General features: G+C 44.1%; 1 pseudogene; it reads left to right on the top strand.

Annotated features, from left to right (window-relative positions):
* The first annotated feature begins 301 nt into the window (after positions 1-301).
* LOC146425724 (uncharacterized) lies at positions 302-14,398 on the top strand (annotated as a pseudogene).
* The last annotated feature ends 660 nt before the right edge of the window (positions 14,399-15,058 follow it).

Here is a 15,058-nt window from a genome sequence, read left to right as displayed (position 1 = left end):
AAAAAGAATAAGGGAGTCACCAGGAGGATCCCTGAATGTGTGAGAACAAACTGCAGATACGTGTGTAACTATAATTAGTGACATCTGTAACAGTATATAAGTCTCTCGTTTGGTGAAATAAAATGGAGCTTACTCTATATCTCATATTGAGACTGCCGTGAGTTCCCTCTCGTCGTTAGGTCACTCCATCACACAATACACTAATGAGACATTCATTGATTTTATTGATCGGCTTACTATCGCCATTGAAAGACAATTCATGGGAGAGAAGACTCAGGAGCAAGTTTTGTTAAAAAGCGCTATGCTTAACGCAAACGATCTTTGTAAACAAATTATCAGCGTTCTTCCTCCTAATCCTCCACTCACCATTAACCAGCTCATCAACGCCTGCATGCGAGTACCGGTAGACCTAAATTCAAATACCCTTTCCAAACCTTCTCCGGGAACCTCTAAAGCTTTCCCTGTGAACCAGAGAAAGCCACCTAAACCTCCTGCCACCCCTATTGTCTGTTACCGGTGTAAGCAACCTGGTCACATTGCCAGATTTTGCCCTGTGTTCCCACTATCTACTAATGACAGTTCTGTGAGTTATGTGCCTGCAGAACAGACGCCATCATATCCGACATATACCAATCAAGCCTACCAGCCAGGACCAGCGCAGCAGCCACCACCTCCTGCCTGCGCATTCCTAGCGCCGCCACCTCCTGCTCAACCGGCTTGGATTCCACCTCACACCGCAGGAACCCAGCCAAATAACTGATTGAAGAGCCCGGAGGGGCGTCGCGAGTAGACACAAGTAGCGTCGCTGCCTCATCAAACCAGCTCACAGTAACGACATCACTACAGGACGATAGACTGGACACTTCTAATTTGTTACAGGCCTGGTGGACTGAGCAAGTTAATTCACAGAGGCCTTATGCCACTTGCGTGTTATCAAACCAGGGCACATCTACATCAGTAAGGGGGCTAATCGATACGGGGGCAGATGTTACTATCATTTCTAAGAGCGTGTGGCCCTCACATTGGCCCTTGCAAAACACCACACAATCCATCAGTGGGGTGGGGGGGACATTCTTCTGCACAACAAAGTGCAGAGAGCATCGTCATCATAAGTCCTGATGGCACACCAGCCCAAGTCCGGCCGCTGGTAATGGATGCTTCATTCAACCTTTGGGGCCGAGACACCTTGTCTCAATGGGGGACTCAAATTCATATCCCATCTCTGGAGTCGGGATTTTAGCTGTGGCCACTGATGAGCGCACTACCCCACGCTTAAATTGGCTTAGTGAAACACCCGTGTGGGTAGATCAGTGGCCCCTTTCAAATGACAAATTAAGGGCTCTTGAGTCCCTTGTAGAGGATCAGCTTGCCAAAGGCCATATTATACCAACTAATAGCCCTTGGAACTCCCCCGTTTTTGTCCTCTGAAAACCTAATAAAAATGAGTGGAGGCTCCTCCACAACCTCCGTAAAATCAATGAGGTTATTGAGGACATGGGGCCTCTGCAGCCCGGGATGCCATCAGCGACCATGCTCCCCCAGGAGTGGAAGCTAGCAGTAATAGACATCAAGGATTGCTTCTTCCACATCCCCATTCATCCTGAAGACGCCCCTAGATTTGCCTTTTCAGTGTCATCTTTAAACCGTGAAGCCCCAATGTGCAGGTACCATTGGACAGTTCTGCCGCAAGGCATGAAAAACAGCCCCGCCATCTGCCAATGGTACGTAGCCAAGGTTCTCACCCCAGTCCGCCAGCAATCCCCAGGAGTGATGCTGTACCATTATATGGACTACATCCTCATTTGTGCGCCTGATGATGAACGTTTAAATGTTACTCTATCACTAACTTTTCGAGTTCTCCAAGAAGCAGGGTTCCAGATACATCTGGAGAAAATATAGTGCTCCTGCCCTGCTAAGTACCTTGGCCTGGTAATCAGGGAACAAACTATCTTGCCCCAGCAGCTTTCCATCCAGGACAATCCAGGGACCCTGCGGGAACTCCATCAACTCTGCGGGTCCATTAACTGGGTTAGCCCACTGCTGGGGATCTCATCGGAAGACCTAGCCCCACGTTCAACCTACTGCGCGGCAGCGAGGATTTGGACTCCCCGTTCCCTGACACCAGAGGCCCGAGAATGCATCGTACGTATACAAGATGCCATGACCCAGAGACAGGCACACAGAGTCAATCCACAACTCCCATACCAGCTCATCATCTTGGGGGAAAAACAATACATACACGGACTGTTCTATCAGTGGGACAGTGAGCTGAAGGATCCACCACTGATCATCGAGTGGGTCTTTCTGCCTCACCAGGTTTCCAAAACTCTAACAACATTACAAGAGTTTGTATCAAGGGTAATTAAGAAAGCCAGGTCTCGGCTTTGTGCCCTGGCAGGCCAGGATTTTGCATGCATTCAGGCACCATTCACAACCGATTATTTAGAACACCTAATGCAATTCAGTGAAAATTTACAATTTGCTCTAGAGGGATACTCCGGAAAAATTCAAATTAGTCACGGAAAACACAAATTGTTCAATACCAATTTTAAATTAATCCAAAAAACCAAATTAGCAGACACCCCTATTAAGGGAGCCCTGACAGTTTTCACAGATGGCTCCGGGTCTTCTCACAAGTCCATGGTAACGTGGAGAGATCCCAAAACACAGCAGTGGGATGCTGATGTCAAGGAGGTCTCCAGATCTCCTCAACTTGCGGAGCTGGCAGCAGTTGTCAGAGCCTTCAAAAGGTTCCCGGAGCCCCTGAATTTAATCACAGATTCAGCCTATGTTGCTGGAATCGTATCTAGAGCAGAGAATTCAGTACTAAAAGGAGTATCCAATTTAAAATTATTCTAATTGCTTTCAGAACTCATAGAAGTTCTATCCTGTCGCTGTTGAGCAGCTAGCAGAGTAATGAATGCATCGGTTCTCAGTGGCAAGAAGGAATGGCCTTTATTGTTTTGATTTCATCACATTTATAGAGTTCTCAAAAGTCACCCAGATTGGTCAGTCAGAAGCCTTCCCCCAGGCCTGATTGGCCAGGCTTGCACTGCCCAAGTTCTGGGACACTGTTCCAAAACATCCAAACTTTATCTTTATTTACAAAAACACAAGAAAACTTCCCATGGGAAAAACTGTGCTAGCCACACTATCCCACTGGGAGCAACTATACTTTGTGATGCATGTGAGGTCTCACACCAACCTGCCAGGCCCGATTGCCAAGGGCAATAAAAGAGCAGACGCTTTGGCTGCCACTGTCATGAAACCATCAGTCCCGGACACATTCACACAGGCTAAGCTGAGCCATCAGCTTTACCATCAAAACACCTCGGCCCTTGTGCGAATGTTTCGGCTGACCAAAGAGGAAGCCAAAGCCATTGTTAGCACCTGCCCTTCATGCTGTAAATACCAGGTTCCCTCCTGCAACCAGGGAGTTAACCCCAGAGGGTTACACAGCTGCCAACTTTGGCAGACAGATGTAACCCATGTTCCAGAATTTGGTAGACAAAAATATGGTCATGTCTCTTTTGACACGTTTTCAGGAGCCATGTATGCCTCAGCACATTCAGGGGAGAGGGCAACGGATGTCATCAAGCACTTCCTTTTAGCCTTCTCGACCCTAGGTGTGCCAGCAGAAATTAAAACAGACAACGGCCCTGCTTATATTTCAAAACAATGAAGAGAATTCTTTAAGAAATGGGGAATTGGGCACTCCACTGGGATCCCTCATTCACCCACAGGACAATCAATTGTAGAATGAGCCCACCAAACCATCAAAAGAGTCCTTTCCCAGCAGCAGGGAGGAGCAGAGATCAATTCGCCTGTTGTGTGTCTCTGCATGGCTCTATTCACCATCAGTTTTTTAAATAACTCCTTTGCTGAGCCTGTTCCCCCCGTATTCCGGCATTTTGCCAATGATACCAGGGCAAAATTAAAGGAGCAGCCACCAGTGCTGATCAAAGACCCAGAATCCCAAGTCAGAGGCCCCTTCCCTTTGGTAACCTGGGGTAGAGGATATGCCTGTGTATCCACTCCTGCAGGCCCCCGGTGGATACCCAGCAAATGGGTGAAACCACACACTTCAGACCTTCCAGGAAAGCAGGTACATTTTGCCAAAAAAGACTATTTACCAGATTGGAAGACCCTCTCCACTGTGGCGTGGAAGAGAAGAAAAAAGAAAAGGTCAGATCAAAAATCAGAGATTAACCCAGATTCCTGGATAGGTATTCTACAGGCAGATTTATTTTCCACAGAAATTCCCCTCAGTCCGAGTGTGTCCTGCATCTCCCTGAATCTTTTGTTTGATGAACCCTAACATGTAACTTTTTCATTCCCTCCCTATACAGAGATCCCTTTTTCTCCCATACTCCTTACATTGCGTTCCCATTTTTTCGTTTTTTGTAAACAGGAAAAGGGGAATTGCTGCAGTGGATTGGCCCCGTATAACTCCCTGCCTTTATCCAATTTATGATTTATGTTCCAGAATGTTCCCCCACAAAACATTCCATTGGTTCAAAACTCTGTACCCTCCCTTGCAATATGGTCATTAGTGTGTACCCCTGTCCTTCTCCCTCGGACCTTCCCTGGTTGGCCCTCCGGGGCTGGACACGCCCCGTCTTCCCCCCCTTTTTAACGCTGTGCAGGCTCTAGTTCGGGGCTTTTGCGTTCCAGAATCCCGCTGCCTCGATGCCGACTCCCGTTCTCCGCCCTGCCTGCCTCCCCTGCAATCCTACAATAAACCTGCTGGAATCCCAAGCACAGAAGCCTACGCCTCTTTTGTTTCTACTGCTTTCCCAATGCTCTACCATTCCCCTGGACGTGGGACCCGCCCGTGTGTGTCACAGCCGCGGCGCGCCCGGTCCCTGTTCAGCGTGACCGACCGCCTTTTGTTGCTGCTTTCGGCGATTGGCAGCTTTTCGGAGGGCAAAGCAGCGCTTTGCAACTTTAACTCTTTATATGAGACTCCCACTGGATCACAGCTTCCTCCAGGCATTCACTTGCTCTTCTGGCGTGGGCACTTCCCCACGGGCCGTGGGTGGATTTCTGCATCCTTGTGGAGTCCATGGGTTGCAGGGGGACCACCTGCTCCCCCCATGGTCTTCACCACAGCTAGCAGAGTGTTTTCAGCTCTGGCGCCTGGAGCATCTCCTGCCCCACCTTCTCCACTGACCTTGGTGTCTCCATGTTGTTCTCCCTTCACATATTTTCACCTCCTCCTTCTCCTCTAGCTAAAAAGAAGTGCCCGCCTGCTTTGTTTTGAATTTTTTTAAAATATGTTTTCACAGAGGCGTAACTAACATCTCTAATTGGCCCAGGCTTAGCCGGCAGCATGTCCATCACCTTCAGAGCCATCAGAGATTAGCTCTGCTGGACTTGGTGAAAAACTTCCAGAACCTTCACGCAGGACACATAGGAGCCATCTTTGTGCCTCTCCCCATCCCTCAGACACTTCTTTAGGCCTACCACAATAGCTTTTGAAGGGGTTAAATTTCTCTTAGATGTTAAAGATACTTTGCTGATGCTCTGAGCTAAGCAAAACCACCACACAAACATAACAAAACACTCTGGTCAACTTAATAAATAAATTATAATAAACCTCTAAAACATCTAACCATTACAAACAATTGCCCCTAAAAGCAGGCATGCTAATGCAAAACCTACTATTTCAGAACTCAGTGACTGATTTTCCAGTCCCTGTTCTAAAACCTTTTACAGAGTGACACTCTTACCTCTGTAGGTTTGACTCTGCTTTGAAACAGTCTTGCAAACCACTCCTACACTGCCCCCATCTGACAGCGGTGAATATAGTGCTGAATTTTACCCTAGTGGCCAAAAGTGGAACCGCTATCATAGCTCTTAGTGGAAAACATATTTATTATTGCTTAAGTTGTATTGTTTTAATTTCTTTAATAACCTTGAATGTTTAAGAATATACTCACCAGACAAAAGCTGGGTGTACCTGAACATGAGACAAGAAACCCTTCAAGCAACAGTGAGAAGGACTGTTCACTACCGGCACAGCTGGGAAAACTACTGCAACTCCTGCACTCCTGCAAACAAAAAAAGCCAACTCCACACACAGAGAAGCCATACTGGACTTCACAGTAACTAATGAATTTGCTGTAATCAAAATGTTAATTGTAATATTGCTTACATTTTTATACTTACAGGTCAATGTTTACAATAATGCAATTTTGCTAATCAGCCATGCCAACAAAAACTAACAGGGTTGTTTTTCCTAAAACACACATACAGCAAATGTTACCTGACCCTTGGAAGAAAATCTCCCATCTCATACTGACGTAGCGGCGAGAGGGAACTCACGGCAGTCTCAATATGAGATATAGAGTAAGCTCCATTTTATTTCACTAAATGAGAAACTTATATACTGTTACAGATGTTACTAATTATAGTTACACACGTATCTGCAGTTTGTTCTCACACATTCAGGGATCCTCCTGGTGACTCCCTTATTCTTTCTCATAACACTTTTGACTCCCTATTCTTTCCCATGACATTCTTCTCACAGCTCAGAAGGACAGCTGTGGTTCCCAGGTGTTAGTTTCTCATGACAGCTTGTTAGGATTTTTACTGAGGCCTGAGTATGCTGAGGCTTTGTTCAGGTTTATTTTAGTTAACACAAGTTTTGCTGGAAAACTGTGTTTTCCAACATCATACTAATACAAGCTGTGACACTGAAATATTCGAATAATGGGAATTCCTACACCGAGCATATTTTCCAATAGTATTCTTCCCACCAGAAGAATGCTCCTTCTGGAAGAGAAAACAGTCCAAACCTTTATAAACCAACAAATCCTAACAGTAGACATAGTAACTGTTGAAACCTCCTGTATTCCCAGATGTCTAGAGGGACCAGGGGTGACTTCACACCAAAGAAGGAAGTTACCTGAACGTGGCCATGGGGTTATAGTAAAAATCTATCCCAAGTGTCATTCATATCTAGACGTAACTGGAAAAGGCATTTTAACAACACACTGGTGTGGCAGGACGCTCACCCCTCCCCCTTCTCTCTCTCCCTGATCGGTCCCAAGAAATGGATGGCTCAGCTTTAGGTTGATAGCCTAATCAAGAGCTACCTGGTGCGGGTGACTGAAAGTCTGAAAAGACACTCCCCTGTGGAATGTAGAGAGAATGTGAGAAATTTTTAGTGACCACAAATACACACTTTTATCCTATAAAAAGCTCACGAATCTCAGAAAAGGTAGAAGCTTTCTACATGGACATTGGAGCGTGAAGTAAAGTCTTCTCCCCAGGGTTTGGATGCAGCCCTGTGGTTACTGCCCTGGGATTGGGTGAGGAATTCTAATGTATTCCAGCTCCAAAATTGGATTTGGTAAGATCATTGGTTTCCTAAATTGTATTATTCCGGCTAACTTATAGGTACCTTTCTTAACTTGCATTTCACCTAGCACAAGCAAGCATTTCTTAACTTGCATCAAGCAAGCTTTTCTTAACTTGCATTTTTTAACTACTTTTATAGTTCAAGCAAGCTTTTACCCCATAATTGCATTTTTAACTATTATAGTGTTGCAATTATGCATTCATTGTGTGTTTATGTGTGTCAATCTGTTCTATGTTTGTATGTTTGTTATTTTCTGTGTCTAATAAATGGTATTTTTAGACAAATCGGCCAAATATCAAAGAATCTTACAAACAGGACTAAGTCTTGGGGAACTAGCTATCTTAAAGCCTGGCAAACTGCAAAAACTCATAAAGCTCCTGTGTCCCATGCAAGACAACTGGTGGCCTATTCCAGACAATAAGGGATACTATTGACTTTGCAGAAATCAAGCAAGAAAAGCTCTACTCCCTCAATGGCAAAAAATAAAAAAAATTTAAAAAAAATGCACCATTGCAACTGTAGTCCCAAAGATAGACATCGTTGATAAATCAAAATTTCACAGAGGACACCTATGATCTTTTATAAAAAGATACAAACAGAAGTTAAATCCCTTAGTTGAAAGATCCTTGGGATTCCACAGATTTGTGAGTGTTCTTACCACAGTTAGGAGCGCCTGAATTAGAACAAGCAATAGTAAATATATCCAGAGTCATTGAAGAAATAGAAAGCCGGACAAACAATGCAATCAGTGCTTTGCAGCAAGAAGTTATCAGCCTCTCAAAGGTAGTCAAACAAAACCAAATGGTTTTGGATTTGCTTTTAGCCTCCAAAGGCGGGGTATGCACAATCATCAGCACTAGCTGCAGCATATACATAGATCAAACATTGAGAATACAAACTGATCTAGAAGAAAGTAAGAAAAACACTAAAGCCTTACATGAGATCCAGAAAGATCAAAAGACAAATGTATTTGATTGGATGACCTCATGGATTCCGAATCTAGATACAATCATGAGAAAACTAATTGGCGTAATAATTGTAGTTCTAAAATTAATGTTAGGTCTATGGATCATATTCCAAATTTGCAAAATTGAAACCAAAAATATATGTAAATCTGGCGATAACCATTTTCTCTAAAAATCTCAAAAGAATAGATTTAACTTTGTTCATGTAGCATTAGAACCTTATTTAGTACTATTGAAGTACTAAATTATTTGATAAATGATTTGATCATTTTAGTGATATATATATATATATATAAATATATATATATATCCTTTGTAGTTTCTACAAGTATTACTTTAGTGTATCTATACCTTTACTCTGATTGTCACAGTGGGAAAAAGGGACTTCACCCTAGATATAACTTAAATTTTATATGATTATGGAATCAGTTTTGATTATCTATTCCTACCTCTTCAGAAATAAAAATGCCTAATTGGAATTACATTCTATGTAAGTAAAACAATTAAAATTCATTATGTCCCTTGAAACAACCAAACTATTATATATATATAGATATATATAAATAGATATATAGATATAGATATAGATATATGTATGTATGTATGTATGTATGTACATATTTGTTTAAATTATTTTAGAATTGTCTAACACTTGATATGTTAAGCAAAAATATGTGAAACACTAAACTCCACTGAACAAGAAGACTGGTCTGAAAAGCACAAATGGAAGTGGAAGAGTCACTGACCATTAATTGAACTTGTCCAGTTGCTGCAACCAAGGAGCTACCTCCATGGACTCTTCTTTGTTCCTGATTTGTAGCCTTTTCTCCTATAATCCTAAGACTCAAGAGATGGAAAACAACCTCTCCCACATGGACTGATAACAACACAAGTGAAATAACTTGTTAAATTTTCTCCAATTACCATGAACACTCTGAAGTCAATGCCATATCTTAGAATCTCTTAGTTTGCCACTAACAATTTTCCTTTCTAAATAGATATATTTGTGTTACATAACCTAATACATAAATACATAAGCTGAAGCAACAGCAGGTGCTTCTTATAAATATCAATAACATGTACAACATTTTCTGTTTTAAGGAAATAATACAACTTATGAAAACAATGTATATCAAAATATTCTGTGATGGTGCATACATATATGCAAGTGAGTATTTTATAGCATGGAGGCAAGCGATACCTGCACTATCACTCCATGAGATAAAAGACTGTGCCTTTGGTCACAGGGGTGGAATGTGACAGGACGTCCGTCCCCCCCTCTCTTTCCCTCACAGAGAGCTGGCATATGGAAAGGCCCGGAGAGGGGTCAAAAAGGCCCAGCATGGGGTCATTTCCTAGCACCCTAAAGTCTGAATTCCAACCAAGAGTCAACACCTTGGTATGGGAAAACAGATGTAGAAAGAGATTAAAGGAAACATTGTAGTGACCAAAGAAGTCACTGCTTTTACACGATAAAAGACACACAAATTATCCCAGAGGTAGGAGCTTTCTACACGTACTCTGAAGTGTGCAGGAGCTTTTCCTCAGAGCTTGGATGCAACTCTGTGGTAACATTCTCGAGAATTGAGTGAAGGATTCTGAGGTATACTCCACCACCAAATTGGTGTTGGTAAGATACGTTGGTTCCTAAAGTGTGTTATTTCTTTGCTAGCTGTAATAATAGGTACCTTTTCAGGCACTGCATTTTCTCTACTAGTAGTTTCTTTTCTGTTCTTTTCTTTTCCTTTTTTTCCCTTCCCTTCCCATCCCTTCCTTCTTTTCTTTTCTTTTCTTTTCTTTTCTTTTCTTTTCTTTTCTTTTCTTTTCTTTTCTTTTCTTTCTGTGTATTATGTAGTTTTGTCCCATGTCTTATGTCTGTTATTTTTGTGTCTAATAAATGATAATTTATGTCGTATTAGACCTAATCAGCCATTATTAAAGAACTTGCAAACGAGACTGGGCCTTGGGGTGCTGGCCACTCCAATAAGAGCCACTGCCTGCTGCCAAAACACCTAAGCAAAAGGCAGAAACCTATCTAAGCTCCTGTCTCCATTCGTAACAATGCCTTCCAGCCCTTTCACCAGCTTTGTTGCCCTCCTCTGGATGCAGAGCAGAGATTCTCTGCAGCCCGTGGTGAAGACCAGTGTTCAAGACCAGGTTGGATGGGGCTTTGAGCCTACTGTCAACCAGCACTCCCAGATCCCTTTCTGCAGGGTTGCTTTCCAGCCATTCCTCTCCCAATCTATACTTCTGTCTGGCATTACTCCATCCCAGGTGCAGAATCCAGCATTTTTTCCTGTTAAATTTCAGGTTACTGATGATTGCCGAATGCTCCAATCTATCCAGATCCCTCTGCAAGGCTGCTTGTCCCTCAAGAGAGTCAACAGCACCTCCCAGTTTGGTATCATCAGCAAACTTGGTAAGGGTGCATTCAATTCCTGCATACAGATCACTGATAAAAACATTGACCAGAACCGGCCCTAGAATTGAGCCCCGAGGAATGCCGCTGGTGACTGGTCACCAGCCAGATGTAGCCCCAGTCACTACAACCCTTTGAGCCCTGCCCTTCAGCCAGTTCTTCACCCAGTGCACTGCGTACCCGCTCATCTCACAGTTGGACAACTTGTCCAGAAGGATGCTGTGAAGGACAGCATCAGAAACATTACTAAAATCCAGAAAAACTACATCTGCCGAGTTCCCTTCATCCACTAGGCAGGTGATATTATTGTAGAAGGGTGTTAAATCAGCTACACAGGACCCTTTTTAAACCCATGTTTACTGTGCCTGATGATTTGTATTGTCCTTTAAATGCCTTTCTATAGCATCCAGTATGATCTTCTCCATAATTTTTCCAGGTACTGAGGTTAGTCTAACAGGTCTGTAGTTTCCTGGGTCTTCCCTCACACCCCTCTTTTAAATTGGAATACCGTTGGCTAGCTCTGAGTTATTGTGATAATAGCTGCAAGTTCCCCACACCCCTTTCTTAATGACTGTACTTGTCACCTATTGTTCTGCCTTTCCCTACCCCACGTAGTCCTAGCCACGCCCCCAGTTTTCCCTATTGGTTCCTGTACCCTAACCCCACGTGGCCCTGGCCACTCCCTCAGGTTTCCCCTATTGGTTCCTGTACTCCTAACTCGGCCCTGTACCTCCCCTGTACCCAGAGGTCACTGGGCCTGTGTGCTGCCCCCGCCCCTCTCTGTTTCCCTATAAAACCCCTTACCCTCCGCCATCTTGCTGTCTATTCTCCACGTGTGTCTATGCTCCACATATGGCTGTGCATGTGAGGCCTTTGCCCTCGAGGCATCTCTGCCTCGGGGAGGTCGTTGGCCTCTGCTGCACCATGCGAATAAACATCTTCCACGGACATGACGCATAGACCCTCCTCGCCTCCTTTATCACCGCCGGTTGTGGAAGCAGACGAACCAGAGCTAGCCTTATGGCTCCCTGGCCAGTGACAGTGCAGTGTCCAGCCCTGGGACAGAGGGTTTGGAGCACTGAGGCGCTGAACCGGGCTGGGTAGAGAAGCTCTAGGGTAAAGTCTGCTATAACATCTTCTAAACCGCAACACTGAGTCAGCAGGGACCTCCCCAGACTTTGTTTTGGATTTGTGATGAAAACATTGCTGATAGCACATTGGTGTTTTTGTTAGTGATGAGCAGAGCTTACACAGACTTGAGGCCTTTTCTGCTTCTCACACCTCTCCCCCAACAAGTAGGCTGGGGGTTGTCTTAGATTAATGTTATGATAATCCTTTATCCCCTATCGTTGGCTTATATGCCCAAGAGAGAAAAATGTGTAGTCCTGTCTCTTTAACTACACCCAGCCGAAAAAAAACCGCAAGTTGTTTTGAAAACATTTTCCCCAAGCCTCGCTCCGGGGGAGGATTCATCACCCGGCAGAGACTGCGTGCTGGACAAGAGTCGGAGTGAGCTCTGTTCCCGTTTTTTTTTCCATTTTTTTCCTTTTCCTCATTTGGACCCCTTCTCTTCCATCTGCTTTGCCACCCGGAGACCCAAGAAAGCCAAAGGACAGCAGAGCTCTCCAGAGAGCTCCACCCGGCCCCGGGGGGGCGAAGAGGAAAGAAGCTGTGTCTGAGAAAAAGACTTTTTAATCAGGTTGAATAACTCCTTTTCACCTTAGTTTTCCCCTTCCCCTGTGCCTTGCAGGGCACTCTGCGTGGTTTTGTCAAATAAATAGTTTTTTCTTCACTTCCATCTAAGAAGTTCTGTTGTGAGTAGGGGAGGGGGTGTCAGAGCCCTTCGCTCTCAGAAGAAAAAAAATCTTATCATTAACCCGGGACAGTATTTGGCGCCCAACGTGGGGCCTTGATTACTTGTTCTACACCTTTTGTGGGGTTAGAGAAAGTGAAGAAAAAACCCTAATAATTGCATTCTAGTTTTGAACACTTGGTATTGAATTACAGCCATCAGTAGTCACTATGCTGTTTGATGAGAGGTTGTTTGATGTAATACTGTCTGTTTGGCACATAGGTTTGTTTCCCTACCAACAGGTAGGGGCAATCTTGTCCCTAATGTATAATTTCCACCAATCAGAGACACGACTCCGGCTTGTTATAGTAATGTGTGTGATACTGACGATCTGTAAGAAAGTATGGGACACAGTTAAAAATGTACATGCTCTGTTAGTTTCCTCCTCTAGTTTTAGTAACCTGTTTTGGAGTTTTGTTAGTAATATTACCCAACCTGTTAGAGAAGTAGAGGGTGAAGCTTCCTGGCTCCTCACCCATCTCTTTCCCTTTAAATCTAGTATATCATCTTTTGAGAATATTCAGTTTCCCCTAGATGTTAAAGAGACCATTAACTTGGTTGTACAGGTGCTTTACCTGGGAGGTTCCATGTATACGATGTTCAGTTTTACCAGAATGAAGGCTGAGAAGTCCAGAGGGGCTGAGCAGGAGCAGGCACCTAATCCAGATGTGAGGAAACTTGAATAGTGTAGAGTATGGGAGGACATAGGTAAAACTTTAAAGAAATTCTCTGACCCAATAGACTGGGAATTTCCCCCTGGACAAATCCCGAGACCAGCTGAGGTGAAGAAGTATCTGAAAGAGAAGTGCAGAGACAACTGCAGTGCAATATGCTGGGCCCTAGCATATGCTTATCGTACACTGTCGGATATTATAAAACAGGAAGTAAGAGAGCCTAAGCCAGTGGCAGTTGCTCCTATTACAAAGAGCAGGAAAGCCCAATTTAAGACAGATCGCCCAGATAACAGTAGAGAAGGACCCTCAAGGTCAGCAACTGAGTCAGAGGTCATTGTTGAATCCATGAATGTGAGAGACCTTCACAGCCTAAGAAAAGATTATGTCCAACGAGATGATGAATCTGTGATTAGTTGGTTAGTCCGTCTTTAAAATGCCGCAGGTGATGTTGCACTTCTAGATCCTACTGAGGCAAGGCATTTAGGGACTGTGTCACGTGACCCAGATATCAACCAAACTATACAAGATGGGCCTGACTGCAGCAGCCTCTGGAGACGAGCTATCAGAGCTGCGAGGGAAAGATACCTATATCCCGACGATCTCTATTCGCAACAAACCCAGTGGAGAACCATAAAACAAGAGATTCAACGCTTGAGAGAAATGGCGGTGGTAGAAATTGTCTTCTCAGAAGACATAGCAAACCCAGATCCGATTATAGACCCAGATAAGATAGAATGTACACCTGTGATGTGGCGGAAACTCCTAAAGCTTGAGCCATCAGGGTATGCTTCTGCTTTAGCTATTACAAAGCAAGATGACGGGCATGAAACTGTGCGTAATATGACAAAGAAACTCCGGGCGTATGCAGATATCGTGCATAGCCCAATGAATGCAAAAATCTCAGCTGTAGAAACAAATCTGCAGAAACTAGAAAATAAAATAGAAAAGAATCATAAGAAACTCAGTAAAGAGATTAAAGACAGCCTTCTCCAAATCTCAGCAGTACAGACCAGAGGTTCTGCTACCCCACGCAGACGCTCCTCAGCTATGAGAACTGGATATATCCCTGGACATGAGTTGTGGTATTTCCTGTGTGACAGCGGAGAAAACATGAACAGGTGAGATAGACAACCCACTGCTGTCCTGGCACGACGAGTGCGTGAATTGAAGGAGGACAAGACTCAGAAAAGAAACTCCACCAGAAGAGAAGTAGCTCTACTCAATATGTCTGATTCCCTTAAAGGAACCTCTAACACGAATGCCCACCATGGTTAGAGAGGCCCTGCCTCTAGCCAGGTAGAGGCCAAAGAAAACCGAATTTTTTAGACAGTGTAGATTCGGTGGCCTAGCACATCAGAGCCACAAAAATACGAGGCTTTAGTTGACAATGGTGCACAATGCATGATAATCCCATTGCGACATGTAGGGACAGAACCTATTTCTATTTCTGGTGTTACAGGAGGATCACAAGACTTGACCCTGGTGAAAGCTGAAGTGAGCCTGACTGGAAGAGAGTAGAAAAAACATTCCATTGTGACTGGCCCAGAAGCTCTATGTATTTTGAGTATAGACTTCCTCCAAAATGGATATTTCAAAGACCCAAAGAGACTCAAGTGAGCATTTGAGATAGCTGCTGTAGAGACAGAGGGCATAAAACAATTGAACACCTTGCCTGGACTGTCAGAGAACCCATCTGCAGTAGGACTCCTAAAAGGGGAAGAGCAACAAATCCCGATTGCAACCTCCATTGTGCACCGCCGACAGTACCAGACAACTCGTGAT

The sequence above is a fragment of the Lichenostomus cassidix genome, chromosome W (genome assembly GCF_008360975.1).
Source record: "Lichenostomus cassidix isolate B80296 chromosome W, HeHo_3.0, whole genome shotgun sequence".
In the NCBI taxonomy this organism is placed as follows: domain Eukaryota; kingdom Metazoa; phylum Chordata; class Aves; order Passeriformes; family Meliphagidae; genus Lichenostomus; species Lichenostomus cassidix.
The sequence above is the reverse complement of the archived record's forward strand: the minus strand, read 5'-3'. Positions and strand labels throughout refer to the sequence as shown.